The sequence below is a fragment of the Herpailurus yagouaroundi genome, unplaced genomic scaffold (genome assembly GCF_014898765.1).
Source record: "Herpailurus yagouaroundi ecotype Mexico unplaced genomic scaffold, PumYag 163, whole genome shotgun sequence".
Lineage (NCBI taxonomy): Eukaryota > Metazoa > Chordata > Mammalia > Carnivora > Felidae > Herpailurus > Herpailurus yagouaroundi.
In genome coordinates, this window is record NW_024412404.1 from 40761236 (window position 1) to 40775613 (window position 14378).

Genomic DNA, 14378 nt, shown 5'->3' on the forward strand with positions numbered 1-14378 from the left:
CAATTGAAAAGGATAGGAGTGATTACTTAACGTTTAATCCTGTAAGGGAGGCCTAGTAACCTAGCTCATAGTGCCACGGTCGTTAAGTGACGGAGCTGAATTTCATCCTCAGATCTGACTCCTAGATCCTTGGCTGTCTGCTGTGAGAAGAGCCCAAGGACGCTCCAACTGCACGCACTTAACACAGGATACCATGAGAGAAAAGACGGGAAGAGGAAAAGCGCAGGGAGGTGACGGAAGGAGAGAGCTGATATGGAAAAGAAGTGAAGAGTTTGCAAATGGGAGGGAGAAAAAAGGAGAAGAGACTAAAAAGGGATGGGGTTGGGGCACCTGGGTGGCTCAGTCGGTTAAGGGTCAGACTTCGGCTGAGGTCATGATCTCAAGGTTCGTGGGATCGAGCCCGGCATCTGTCTCTGTGCTGACAGCTTGGGGCCTGGAGCCTGGAGCCTGCTTTGGATTCTGCATCTCCCTCTCTCTCTGTTCCTCCTCTGCTGTCACTCTGTCTCTCTCTCTCTCTCTCTCTCTCTCTCTCTCTCTCTCTCAAAAATAAATAAAGATTTAAAAAAAAATTTTTTTAAGCGATGGGATGTGAGGAGGAAAGAGAAGGGTGAAGGGGCAGCAACAGGGAAGGAGAGGAGAAGAAAAGATGGAACCATGACTGAGCATGGGCTTAAGCCAGAGGAAGGCGGGGAGGGGATGAAGGTGGTCCTGGAAGAGTCAAAATCACCTGGAGCATAATCCTAAAAGCTGAAGCAACAAGGGTTGGAGTTTGGTAGGTATTTATGCTTTGTTTTCTCTTGCTGTGAAAGCGTGGAGCCTGGGGATGCTTGCCTATTGACCTGGCAACTGGCTAGTCAACTCAGCAAGAGACTCTGATGGAGGCAAGTTGGAAGTGAGGTCAGACTCCTTCTGACCTGTGCTGTGAGGGTCTCTAAGCTGCAGCTGGGTTGCCATGTTCATTATTAGTGCACCGAATGGGCTCACCCAGTATACTATTCAAGAGTCATCAACAGTTTGATCTGAAATTTACCCTTCAGACCATGTTGTGGTTTGTGGGTTTTTTGGTTAAAGAGAGAGAGAGAGAGATTTTGTTACTAAGGTAATGATTTCAAAAAGTCTTTATCTCCTTTTTTCCTCTAAAGATCTGAGCAGATCTGGGGCGCCTGGGTGGCTCAGTCAGTTAAGCATCCAACTTCAGCTCAGGTCATGATCTAATAGTTCATGAGTTCCAGCCCCACGTCTGTGCTGACAGCTCAAAGCCTGGAGAATGTCTCTCTCTCTTCTCTCTCTCTCTCTCTCTCTCTCTCTCTGCCTCTCCCCTGCTCGTGCTCTGTCTCTGCCTCTCTCTCTCACTCAAAAATAAATAAAAACATTAATTTTTGTTTAATCTGAACATATCCTGTGTTTGATCTCAAACATTTTAGACTAAGGGGTGCCTAGTTGGCTTAGTCGGTTAAGCGTCCGACTTCAGCTCAGGTCATGATCTCATGGTTTGTAAGTTCAAGCCCCACGTTGGGCTCTGTGCTGACAGCTCAGAGCCGGGAGCCTACTTTGGATTCTGTGTCTCCCTTTCTCTCTCTGCCCCTTCCCTGCTCATGCTCTTTCTCTCTCTGTCTCTCAAAAATAAGTAAATGTTTTTTTAAAAAGTTTTAAACATTGTAAACTAATAAGGGCAGGTTTTTCTTTCCCTTCATGGGTTTTTTTTGGTGCTCTGGGGTTCAATCTCTTGAAGGGAAGGTCTTGGAGGAAGGGAACGTAGCACAGAGGCAGGAACGATGGAATATTACTCAGCAATAAAAAGGAATGAAGCACTGTTACATGCTACAACAAGGATGAACTTTGAAAACATTATGTTAAGTGAAAGAAGCCAGTCACAAAATACTATACATTGTGTAATTCCATTTGTATAAAACATCCAGCAAAATTCAGAGACAGAAAACAGATCAGTGGTTTGGGGGCTGGGGGAGCATTTTGGGGGCTGAGGACGACTGCTAAAGGGAATGGAGTTTCTTTTTAGGGAGATAAAATGTTCCAAAATTGATTGTGGTGATGGTGCACAACTCAGAATACACTGAAAACTATTGAATTGTACAACATTTTCGATGAATTGTATAGAAAGTGAACTATACCTCAATAAAGTTGTGAAAGAAAGAAGGAAAGAAAGGGAGGTGAGGGAGAGAGGGAGGCAGGGAGAGAAGGAAGCTGTGAAGAAGGGAAGGAAGGAAGGAGTGAGCAAAGAAACGGAGGTGAAAAAGATTGTGTCTAACTTAAGGGGCATAGAATGGATCTGTGTGGTTGGCATTTAAGGAAGTAGTGAAGAGTAAAACTAAGACCAAAGAACACGGGGCCTAGAACTTCATGTCAGAGTTTAAACATGATCGTACAGCTCCAAACTATTAGAGTAGCCACTAGCCATATGCAGCTACTGAGCACTTAAAATGTGGCTAGTCCAAATTGAGATGTACTGTGGGTAGAAAATACACACCAGATTTTGAAAACTTAGTATGAGAAAAAAGGAATGTAAAATTTCATTAACTTTTCTATTGATCGCATGTTGAAATGAGAATATTTTTTATATTGGGTTAAATAAATTATTAGTCTTACTTTCTAAAATAACTTTGTTAGGGGCACCTAGGCAGCTCAGTCAGTTGAGCATGCAACTCTTGATTTTGGCTCAGGTCCTGAGCCCAGTGTTGTCGAGCATGGAGCCTGCTTGGGATTCTCTCTCTCTCCCCCTCTTCCCCTCTCCCCTACTTGAACATGCACCCGTGCTCTCTCTCAAGTAGAAAAAGGTAATAATAAAAAATCAAGCAAAATAACTTGGCTACTAGAAAATTGTAAATTACATATGTGACTCCCATTATATTTCTATTGGACAGAGCTGTCATAGATTAGTGGGTAGCCACTGAGAGTTCTTGAATCAGCACAGGGGTTGGCAAATGTTTTCTGTAAAAGGCCAGATGGTAAATATTTTCAGACTTGAGGGCCATACAATCTCTGTAGCAACTACTCGACTCTGCTGTTGTAGGATGAAAACAGCTAAGGACAACGCGTAAACAAACAAGCAAAGCTGTATTCCAACGCAACTTAATTTATGGATGCTGAAATTTGAATCCCACATACCTTTCACATGTCATAAAATATTCTTCTTCTCTTTATTTTTTTCCCCAGTCACTTGAAAACGTAAAAAACATTCTTAGTTTGTGAGCCCTACAAAATCAGTCAGTGAAAGAGATTCAGCCCATGGGCCATAGTTTGCCAACCCCCGATTAAAGAGTTCAGCTAGTCTCTGAAAATCTCTTGCAACCACCCGCAGCATTGGTAGTCTCCCCACACACAGGCGCACAGTGCTTGGAAAATTCCTTCTCTGCAAACAGCATGGATTCACATAACATTTGATCTGGAAGGGACAGTAGGGATCATATGCTCCTACCTTCTTATGTTACATTTGAGGAAACTGAGTCTCAAAGAGGTAAACTCACATAAACAAGGTCACGTTGCAGTGAAGAGGTTCCAAATAATAGGAGTAAGTGCAAGACTATCAGGCAGCAGCTGGCAAAAAAGGAAGGGTCTAAGGTCAGACTGTGTACCTAGGCCCCACTCAGGGACTCTAAATTCTAGTTTTCCATCCATCCATTCACCAGTTCTCCCATTCATCACTTATTTCTTGAGACGGCATGGGTGCCGGGCCCCGTGCGAGGCTCTGAGGAACCAGACATTAATTTGGTCAGTGACCTTGAGGTGCTCAGTATACAGAAAGATATTTTAAAACGTATATACTGGGGTGGGGGAGGGAACAGATTTCCTGGAAGGAGAGGAAAAAGGACCTCTGAGGAGGTGTAGCCCAAGCAATGATCAGAAGGACAAGTAGGAATTAGCCAAGTAAAGGAGAAGGTGGGAAGAATATCTCCTATGCAAAGACCTGAAACAGAGTGCCCAAAATGTTTAGGGAACTATAAGCAGATCCCGGGCGTGGAGCATTAAGTAGGAAGTGGAAGTGGGGGAAGGGAGCCTGGAGATCAGTGGGACCCAGAATAGGAAGATCCTCTGTTTGAAGTTAAGATACTTGGTCTTGATCACATTAGGTGGTGAGGAGACACAGAGAGGTTTTAAACAGTGAAGTAAGACAGATCGAGTTTTAGAAAACTCACACTGGCAGTTTGCCAGGCAGAGCGGAGAGAAGATTCCATGTGGAGGGAATGGCCTGAGGGAAGGCCTGGATACATACAAGACCTGGTAACAGCGAGTGATCTGGTGTGACTCAAGCAAGCAGTACATGACAAGGAGTGAGAAGAGAGAAACTGAGGAAAGGACTCTGTGCAGATGGTAGAGGGTCTTCAAATCCCAGCTGAGGAGTTTGGCTTTGATTTGATTCTTCAGGTACAGACATTGGTAAGAACCCATGGGAGTAAGTTGGAAGGTAGAACACAGACTTAAGGTCAAGTCGTTTTAGCTCTGCCATTTATTAGTTAAACCTCCATTTCCTCCGAGGTACAATGGAGGTGATAAAGTAATGAGAATTGAGTGACATAACTTGTAAAAAGTGCTTATCACTGTTTAAGAGCCTGATACACAATGAGCACTCAAAATATTAGCTCTGAAACCCACATGGAACGCATCACATGAAAGGGCTCCCCGTTCCTCCCTGAGGGAGGAGACTCGGCTAGGAGAACACTCTGGGGACGGATGCCCCTGACCTTTTATTTTTTAACTTGAGCTAACTTTCCCTTTTTTTTTTTTTTTTCCACGTGGAAAAATCACTGTGAGACCACAAGTCCCCACATTTTGGGGTAGTTTTCTTTAAGAAGCTCAGAGGAACTCATGCACCCGACTCTGGTCTTGTGCGTAGCTTTTTCCAAAGTAGGGCCCAGAAAGCCAGCAGCTCGGCTTGAGAGTGCTGAGCATTCTCCCACGGACCCTGTGACAACCTTTGCATTCCTCTAGCCCTCCCAATGATCATTATCTGTTAATGAATCATTATCTGATTATCTGTTAATTTCATATTCATTTTTACACTGTATGTGCAGTGTATATATATATAGATATTATATATATGATATATATAACACTGTATTGCAGTGTTATATATATCATATATATAATATATACCTAATATGTGATAAAGGAAAAATATGTTATGTATATGTTTATAAGTACATAGAACAGCTCTTAAGAACCTGGTAACCGGTCTTCTCCAGGATAAGGAATGGTGTGCATTGGGGCGAGACTTACTCTTTTGTGCCTTCTGAAGAACCATGTATGTGTATTATCTATTTAAACAAATCCAATGAATTTTTAAAATTCAAAAGAGCATCTCTGTTTTTCTGTAATGGAGGTATACCAGGTCCACTGTTGCTTTAGCCTCAAGTTTTGCTTTCCAGTGCCTTGCTCTGTAGTCCAAAGCCGGAACAGTGAATGAGAGGGTGACAATCTTGGTTTCCATCCCCCACTGCAGGGGTCAGAATCCTTCTGTGACCCAGGCCTCCCAGCTGGGGAATGGGGAGAGTGGCACTTGCCACATTCTCCACAGGAGTAGCATTGAGAACTAGCTATCTGTTGGTAAAGGATTTCAGGATCTGGGAATGAAAGAGAATATATTAACACAAAATACTCCTGCTTTTTAACCCCACATAGTTCTAGAGAAATCTAATATAAAGGCTTCAGATCCACTTACAGTTGCTGCACTAAAGATGAATGTTAATTAGTGACATTGACAATTGTCATTTTCTTTGTAAACCTACTTGATGGCTGGGAGCTGCAGGAATCTTTGCTATATGAGCCTTCTCTCTTTGAACAACAAAGTCTCAGGCTGACCTACCTGAAACAGACAGGAAACCTGCCCACCTCAATTACAGGTCTCAGCTGAGAGGCAGTGTTTGGTGTCCACACAGTCTATCTAGACAGCATTTGCCTAACCAGGTCCAGTGACTGTGGCTTATCTTTTAATGAGGTTCTCCATTCCATTCCTTCTCTCTCTAGTGCCCTCATCTAGAGTGAAATACACAGAAGGCATTTAACAAATAATGGCTGAACTAATGGCGGGCTGACTTCAAGAGCACCCTCACTTTATAGACAGGGAAACACAGTCACAAAGAAATGCAGTGCCTTGCATGAGTTCCATGATATAAGGGACCATTGGTTCAGGCAGGAGTCCCAGTTCAATCCCTAAAGCTCCTCTCTTCCACTCCCTGAACAGAGGATGCCTGAGAAGCTCCTATATTTCCATCTTCACAGTCAGGGAAACAGGAGAAGCAGCTGTGTGACCAGCCCTGGGTCCAGACAACCCGAGGAAATGGCGAAGCCACCATCCCTCCCCAGATCTGTTCCCCCCATCTGTAAAATAATGGCATGGCAGGATAACCTCTCAGGTCCCTCTGCATTCACCAGCCACCTTGGACGGCCCCTTCCTCCAAGTTGTATTTCTTGAATTCTTTGAGTTTCCCAAGAGTTTCAAGGGGGCGCTGTGAAGCTGGCTACTCGCAGCCAGTGGGCTCTTCCTTCCCTGGAGCTGCCTGAGTGCTTGGTCTCCCTGCTGGTAACCAAGCCCTTGTCTGCCTTTCGAGCAACCCGGCCCTTTCTTATTGTTGCTGTCTGTTTCCATTTGCTCCTTTTATTCTCCGGGTTTTCCTTGACTCTGATGTTTTTCCCCCTGCTGCACAACAAGCCCTTCTGATCTCTGTGAAAGGCAAACCCGTGTCATTCTTCCAAATCATCATTGTATGACATGTTTTTATATCAGCCGGACAAAGGAGCTATTTGATCAGGGGGTATGGTGTGTGATTGTAAGAAATTCAGCTAGTCGGTGGCAACCATTGTTCCCCAAGCGGCTCCCTGACCCCATTCTGTTCCAGGAAAAACTCCCTGAGAGTGGCCTCTATTCATGGAGTAACACCAGTCCCCAGCCGCGCTCCAGGAGCATGCTCAATTCCTAGCGGTGTCACCGATAGCTGCCCGCAGCCACTCTTTAACTCTTTCATCAGCATTAGGTTTCCAACCCCACAGCTGTTATCACGGCCGCAAGCTCAGGGGGTTAGAGATATAGGCATGCTCTCTGCTCTCCCTCTTATCTTGGAGAAATTCAACCTTCCTTTGAAATGGTCATTTGGAAATTACCCGTCTGCTGCTTTCAGCGCAGCAGGCCTGGCTAGCATGCCCTGCCCTCCTCAGTTTTCCCCTGAGGACAGCCTCCCCGCCTCTGCCAACTCTCAGCCCCTGCTGCTCCGGGGCCTGCGTCCCGGTATGTAGACTAGTGGCCCCTCGAGGTGGTTTCAGATTGGCATCTCAGGTGGAACTATGGGGCACCTCACCTTGACCCCCAAATCTTGGGCAGATTGCCCATTGGTCCCCCCAAAGATGAGGGAATACTTCCACACGCTAACAAACGTTACCTGCTTAGTTTTCCCTTCCTTTCCTTCTAGTACACATGGGGTCCTTACACGTGTAGGGTCTTGAGGTGGGTATTGCAGGAGGGACAGAATTGTATTAAAATTGGCCATTGGCCCTAGAAACTCAATGCATTAGAAGAAATGAGACAGGTGGATATGTCTCCGAAGAAACATCCATAGCATTCCCTCAGCTTTAACCCTGTGCCATTAAAACAGTATGAGGGATACCCAAACCATTCTGGCCTGTTTAGCACATCAGCCACCCAGATGGCAGGAGTACTCAAAACCATGCACAGTTGTGAGCTATATATACCTTTCTACAGGCCCAGCCTGCCCTGAGTGTGTGCATCTTAGCATTATACATCTACAGAACAGCCCTGAAAACACCAGAAGATTCTGGGAAATGTCTTAAAACCTAATAGCTTTGGGGTTTTCCTTATTGTCGCTGCAATCATTTTACAGACACTAGAAATGGAGGGCCCGGTTTGCGGTCACCCAGGGGCTGAGCAAGCACGCCAATCTGGGGCCTGTTGTTCATTTCTCCCCCGGTTCATCTTTTAATTCATTAAGTTCCGCTTTTGTCCAAAAAGCTGGCAACAGATTAGACTGTTACCGTTTCTCTGTGACTACTATCAGGGAATCAAGGACCTCAAAGCCAATGAAAATGCCAACTCAAGAATCTAAAATCCTAAATGAGGTTCAGTCTCTGCCTTGTCCCCCGTCGGTGTTTCTTTGCCTTGAGTCAAACGAACGTCTCCTCCAGCAAGAGAATCTTAGCCTGGCTCCTCCACCTCAGTTCCTCTTTGGCCCCCAGGGAACATCCATGGTGCAATAGCTACAATATTAACAGCTATATGTATGGTGACCAAATAATTTATCTCCCAAGTACTAATTCATGTAACAACATGGATGTACCTTGAAAACCTTATGCTAAGTAAAAGAAGCTGACACAAAAGACCACATAGCATATGAATCCAGACATGTGAAACGTCTAGAAAAGGTAAATCCATGGGGAAAGGAGATTAGTAGTTTCCAGGGTCTGGGAGGAGGGAGGGTACGGAGAGTGACTGCTAATGGGGATGATGAAAATGTTCTGGAATTAGATAGTGGTGATGATTGCACATCTTTGTCAATATACTGAAAACCACTGAATTGTACACTTTAAAGGGGAAATTTTTGTGGTGTGTGAATCTCAACAAAAAAGAAAAAAGAAGGGGAAAATACCACCTAAAAAAGAAAGTTTGTCATCCAAGCCAGGATCAAGACACTTTTGAGGTATTAATAATTACTCTGGGAAATGTGTATAAACAAGGACATATACGGGCGCCTGGGTGGCTCAGTCGGTTAAGCATCCGACATCATCAGCTCAAGTCATAATCTCATGGTTTGTGAGTTCGAGCCCCACACCGGACTCACTACTGTCAGTACAGAGTCTGCTGCAGATCCTCTGTCTCCCTCTCTCTCTGCCCCTTCCCTGCTCTCTCTCACTCTCGCTCTCTCTCAAAAATAAATAAACATTTAAAAAAAAAATTTTTTTAACAAGGACATATGGCCTAGATTCTACCCAGGCAAGAATTCTGCGGCCACTAGTGCCTCCAGGAACCATGCGGACTTGTGTTCTCAGCTCCTAAATCCCCCAAGCCATTTGAGATTCTATTTGTTCTTGAATGTACCTCTTCTTTTGTAATGAGCTTTAAAAGTTTGCTCGGTGACATCACACCTCTTCCTCCTCACCTGAGATTTATCCATTCATCCGTTCATTCACTAATCAGCTACGAGGTACCTATGACGCCAGGCAGTCAGGATAGGGGCTGAGGAACATAGACAAAGAAGTCAAATTTCTTTCCCTCCAGGAGGTCACTTTCTACTGAGAAGGGTGACATTCAAGTCAAAGGAAGTGCATTTGAGATAGAAGAATGTACTGGGTACCAGGAGGCCCAAAGAAGGCGAAAGTTAGCCCTTCCTGAAGCTGGGATTTTCTAGACGCCCACCCACTGCTTGGCTTGCCAGACGGACTGTGATGGGGCCTACTTCTGACCCCACTGGAGGAAAGAGGAATGTCTTCTTTGTCTTTGGTTTTCCTCCCCCATTCACCATGGTCCCCGCCGTTCAGTGGTCTCTCACATCCAGCACACATTGGGGTACCACCACTAGGGGTCTGGAGCTTCTTTCCCACGGGTGACCTGTACTCCAGCTCAGACTCCCACTCTCTGGTTGTCACTGGATCTTTCCTTCCTAAGTACATTGTGTTTCTTGCCCATTTTTCTGCCCACTCATGAGGGCTTATAAGGTTAAACCCCTTGACCAAGGTCACACAGCTGGTTAGTAACAAAAGCCAGACTAGAACCCACGTTCAGTCCTCGAAGTGAAGTCCTTTCGGGCTTCCATCAGGGGGTTTTATTTTTCTAACAAAGTGCCCATAACTTGAAGAGGGAAACTCCAATCAATCCTAAATCGGTTTTTTGTTTTGTTTTGTTTTCTAATTTTTTGCTTTAGCTGTCAGCCTCGGCCAGTAGCAGGAGCAGTCATAAGTAAATGATTAGTGACCCCCCCCAAGGGTGCGTGTCACAGTCTCGGCACAAACATCGGGCTGGAACTTCTGATCCCTTACAGCCGTCTGTGTAACCCCAGTCCCTATGCCATGCAGCTCAGAACCCACATTCCAGTGGTGTTTCTCACTAGGCAGGAGGAACAATGGGAGTCGGTTCCCCTTAATACAGTAGAAGTTCACACCTGGAGGGGTCAGAGGCAGAAAAGCTTCAAAGTTAAGAACTTGGGTTTTAAAGGCCAGCAGATCTGGATTTAAATCCTGGCTACGTAACTGGAAGGAGAATGGTCCTTCAGTTTCTCCGGCTGTAAAATGAGAATAACCACTCATTTAGGGGATAAGATCCTCACAGGGATAACAGCTACCGCAGCGTAGTGTCATGAGGGTGAAATGACATGAGGCATATCAAGGACTTCACATGGTCCCTGGTAGATAGTGAACACTAAATAACGCTAGCTAGTGCTATTACTGTCCTTTCTAACACCGCCTCTGGTCTTCAAAGAGTCCCAAACTCTGGAGATTGTTGGTCAAGTATCCTCAGAGCATGCCTGCTGCCCTCTTGTCTGCCCCATAATGGCAAGACCGAGCACTAAGGCAAGCAGATGGGACTTCATTCATTCATTCATTCATTCATTCATTCATTCATTCACCAAAACTAATGAAGCACCTAGTATATTCCAAAACCACATGAAGAATTATCATCCTCAATAAGTAGTTATAACAGTGTTATACACAGAATAATGTATGAGACCACACCACGCAGGATTGTCCGGAAGAGACAATTCCAGGTTTTGAAGGGTATGTAGGAGTTCGCCTAGGTAAACAGTATGCGAAAAGGCAAATGCATGGAAGGGCATGAAGTATTTGAGAAACGGTAAAAAGATCTGTTATTGCTAGATTCTCCCACCAACGTGGAAGGAGAGAAGCTTGGGAACTTGTGGCCAAATTGGGAAGGGCCTCGTGTGCCTGGCTGAGGATTTGAATTTTAGCCAGTGGCCATCGGGCAAGAGTGGGGACTTTTTACCATGCAGGTGACTCGAAACAGTCTTTGGCTTGGTTTAGAAATTTTTGTTCTGGCTGCTCTGTAGTGGAAAGAGTGCAAAACGAGTCCCAATCTTTGGGGCAGGGAAGGTGATCCTGACCCACCAGAAAGGCGGGAAGTACGGCTGCCACCCTGGCCCCAGGAGACAGGCCTGTTTCCCTCCGCTCTTCTACGAGATTTGACTTCAGCCAAATTTCACACAGGTTCTGAGGGGCTCGCAAAAAAGAGAATTCTTTTCTTTAGCAGAACAGGACTGAGGTGAATTCTCCTCAAAGTTTTTGTTGTCGGCAGTATTCAAAACGGGTACTGACCTTGGAGTCTAGACACTGGAATGTTCCCTCTAACTCCTGACGAGTGCCGAGTGCCGGCCGTGTGACCTTGGGCCAGGGGGTCTCTGTTCCTCAGGGCTTCCTCCCTCCCACCAGGTGGGAACTCTTCCCTCTTAGAAATTCCCTAGCACCATGCTGGTACCTGTTTAGTTCACTTTTTCCATTTCATTCTGTTCTGCATTATTAGTCATGGGTGTGCTTTGCAGAGTGGAAAGACTAGAGTCTACAGATCTGGCTTCCAATCCTGGCTCAGCCATGTGCCAGCTGTGTGGCTCAGAGACATTCTTTTACCCTGCCGAACCCTCATGTCCTCCTCTGTAAATCTGGAATGAACGCCAGACAGTCGTTAGGTCGATAGAAGGAATAATTGAAATAAAGGATGTAAACACAGTGCCTGAAACATAAAGCACTCACTAAAGAATATTTACGTGAACATACTACAGACACACACACACACACACACACACACACACACATACACTGTGGTCTTGATACTTAAGCACTTAGCTTAAAACATTTATGAGTATGGACTCAGAATCGATATTGATATTGCCTTTATGCCTTGATTTTCTTACGTTTAAAAGGTAATGATGCTATCGGACTCAACCGCACTGAATACTTGGAATAAAATTGGAAAGCACACCCATTTGTAGTTGCCTATTTGACATCCAACCATCATTTGTATATATAGTTTCTCTCACGAGAGTGTAAACTCCCTGGGAACAGGAACAAAACCACTGCTCTCTCTGTGAATGAGAAGTGGAGGGGAGCCCAGGGCTTGGTACATGGCAGTGGAGAGAATCATTTTTAAGCCCCTAGAGTCGGTGCCCAAGCCAGAAGGTACCATCTACACAGCCCACCAGCCGTTCTCAGTTGCCACCTTCTGCTGACTGCACAGGCTCGAGCATCGGCATCACAAAAGTTGACTTCTTAGCCTGAACCCCAGTCACTAGTGGCAGCCAGAAGCCAGCCTTGAGATGCCCAGGTGTTGAGGAATTGAGCAGGGACCAGCAAGGGTCTCCCTCTACCTGCCGGGAAGAACCAGTCCTCGGTGCCCCAGGTGCCGGCCCCAGGGGATAGTCGTCAGGGAAGTCGTCAGGGGGATAGTCGTCAGCCTCTGGCTACGCTCCTGGCCTTAGCATGGCAAAGGTACTCCTTCTCGGAGTCCAAAGCTGCCTCCCACTCCGCAGGACCACAGGGGGTCCCACACCTAAACAATGTCCCAGACTCTGGGACTCAGCCCAACTGCCTTACCTTGGCCTAGGTTGGCTTACTTCCAAGGATTCTCCGAAACGGAGCGTTCTGCTGGATTGGGACTCGAAGTCAGCCTTCAGAACCACACCAGGGCAGACTCGTAGGAGTAGCTCAGCTAAGCTGCTTATTTGCGTGGAAGACCTGGGGGCTCCCCCACTGGAGGTCGTGGAGCTGGGAGGTAGGAACAGACGTTTCCCTGTTGGCTCCCAGAATACCTGTGGTGCCTTCTAACCTGGAGGGAGGGGGTTGGGCTTCAGATAATCCACCCGGCCTGGTGCAAGGCTTGTTCCTCAGGGCTGTCTAGGCAAAGGGGACAAGGACTTCTTCGAATAACAATAATAGCATTTATTGAGCGCTTCCTCTGTGCCCAGCACTTTCTAAATACTTTGTATGTGTTACCCTTGGCCCCCCACCTCTAAGTAGGCACTCTTATGCGTCCTATTTTACAAATGAGGAGGCGTCAACCCCAGAGAAGCGAATCACTTTCACATGGTCACGGGATCCAAGCTAGAGAGAGGAGGACTCACAGCACTTCCTTTGTCTCGTACCATGACCTGAAGAAGAGTTTATTTTTGAAATAACTAGGGTTCTTGGGCTCTGATGAGGAAGTTCATGACTGCGGAGTGTGGTGTGGCAGAAGTTGCTCTAAGACTTCAGAGTCCAAAAGCCCTGGGCTCAGATCCTAGATCAACCACTAAACAGCTCTATCACTTGGAGCAAATTGCTTATGTTTTTAGCCCGAGTCTCCCCATCTGTGAAATGGGCCAGTAGCGCCCACCTTGCAGGGCTGTCGCGAGGCTTAGAAATAACATATGCGGCCCGCCTGGCACCTGCTGGGTGCTTGACAAATGGTAACCGTGGCTATGACCCTCCCGTGCCTTGGGTGTGCTGGCAGCCCTGTGGCGGACCCATCCGGCGGCCCACTGGAGTAAGTGGAAGCAGCTGGGAGGGGGTGGGGGAAGAGGGGAAGGGAGAGGCAGCTTGAGTGACTGCAGGCCAGCCCTGAGGGCCTCGCAGGGGATATTGGCCCTAGCCACAGGTGCACCAATTACTCTCCCCTCGCGCAGCCTGGGGGTGCACTTCCCCCTCGCTTTCCCACTCGGCTCAGCCCTGACCTCTGGTTCTGCAGAAGGGCAGTGGCAGCTCCAGAGCACCAGTCCGCTGGCTGGTCGTTTGTCTTCAGGTTTCACGGCCTCCCTGAGGCTCCCACTGCTTTGCAAGTTTTCCCTCCCTTTCCCAGCCACTTCCCAGTTAGCCTGGGAGCCTCTCAGTGGTAGCTCGGGTTTCATTCCTGGGAGCTTTGTTCCGAATGGAAGTTTCTGGTTGGGATAATCCCTGGGTGTGAGTGGTCAGTGCAGGAAGAGACGGGAGCCTCTCTGAGAGGCTGTGGGAACAGCCTCGCTGGTCCAGGTGCTCTGAGGAGGGAGTGGGTTTCACCGCTCCTCTTGGAGGCACCTTCCCCCGCGGTGGGGCCCAGGGGGGCGGCCCTGGACAGCAGGTCTGCAGCCCACCCAGCCCTGCCTCTCTGGGGGGGTCCCTGCCAGCATCGTCCCCTGGGTGCCTGAGAGAACCCTGAAGGACTCAGACCCTCCAGCGCCTTCCCCACCTGCCCCAGTTGAAATGTCAGACTCGAAGGACGAAATTGAGAGGATGCCAATCCCTGCGCTGACCCAAGCAAATATCGTCTATGTCTAGTTTATGAAATAGACTTCTACGCAGGGTTTCCTCAGGAAATTAGGTTCTGCTGCTCAACTTTTTTTTTTCCCCCCTGAAACAAATAATCTGGTTCAAACCTCTTACCTTCTAGATGAGGAAATGAA